Genomic DNA, 1,226 nt, shown 5'->3' with positions numbered 1-1,226 from the left:
ATGATTAAATTCAAGTCACCATCAAGACATAGAGGTACTGCAGGAAGGCAGTGCTCACAAGCTTCAATAGATAGAGAAATAGGAAATGATAGATAACTATAGGATCTATCTATTGCATAATGATCCAGCCTGATGGCAAAGTTTCTTGGTGGGCTGTATGATATGGTCACACAGAAAGTGAAAAAATTTTGCAGTTGTGTGTGGACTGTACAATGGGGATGTAATGGGGTAGGATAGCTTATGAAGGTTTTGTGGGCAGTTATGGAATTTGATAAGTTCCCTGAAGAGGTGAGTTTCTGAGAAGCCTTGAAGGCTTGGAGACGAGAGACAAGCATGGAAGGGCATTCCAGAAGGAAGTCATGATGGTCATGGTAGGTCAAAGGCTTCTATATGATAATGACAGCAAAAGCCTGCATTACCCACCTACCTAAACTCCCGGACTTGGGGTTTAGTACATAATGGGAGTTTTGGGGGTTTTGTCCCAATTTTCACTTTAGTACATCACATCCCACTATTGGCCAGTGGAAATTTAATTTGGAACTTGTGTAGTTTCATGGCGGCACTGCCTGTGGATGGCATTGTATGCAAGTCGCATGCGATTTGCATATGATTTGCATGCCATGCAGCACACCCCCACTATCCACGTCAGCCCAAAGGGTGACAAGCGCAGCGAGCCGTGCAAGGGCTCCCGCATCCTCCCGTCAATGGTACGCGTCCTCCTGACAACGGTACGCGTCCTCCCGACCTGTTCATAACCCCACTATCCATGTCGGCGTGGAGTTGATTTTATAAAGTGTGGCGGGCCCGAAGCGCGACGAGCGGACGTGGGAAACAAGCCCGAAGACGCGGCTTACTTGACGTGTATTTCTTGCTGTGTATTCTGCATCCCCTCTCGGGGCTCGCTGAGCTCGCCATGCTTCGGGCTGACGTGGATAGTGGGGGTGTGCTAAATGGCATTGCATGCAAATCATATGCAAATCATATTCGACTTGCATACGGTGCGATCCGCGGACAGTGCCGCCGTGAAACTACACAAGTACCTATAATTTTGTTTTGGAAATATTAAGTTTAAGGACTGCGGGAGGACATCCAAGACGAAATGGCAGAAAGACATCCATTGACCAATACAGATGGTGTCAATGACAGATAGAGGCTGGGAAACAATTCTCTTCACAGCATTTGCCCCATTTATGTATCATTGTAATGCTCCAATTCATTGTTTGAAC

This window comes from Crinia signifera, chromosome 5 (assembly GCF_055691185.1).
Source record: "Crinia signifera chromosome 5, ASM5569118v1, whole genome shotgun sequence".
NCBI lineage: Eukaryota > Metazoa > Chordata > Amphibia > Anura > Myobatrachidae > Crinia > Crinia signifera.
This window is presented reverse-complemented; position numbering follows the sequence as displayed.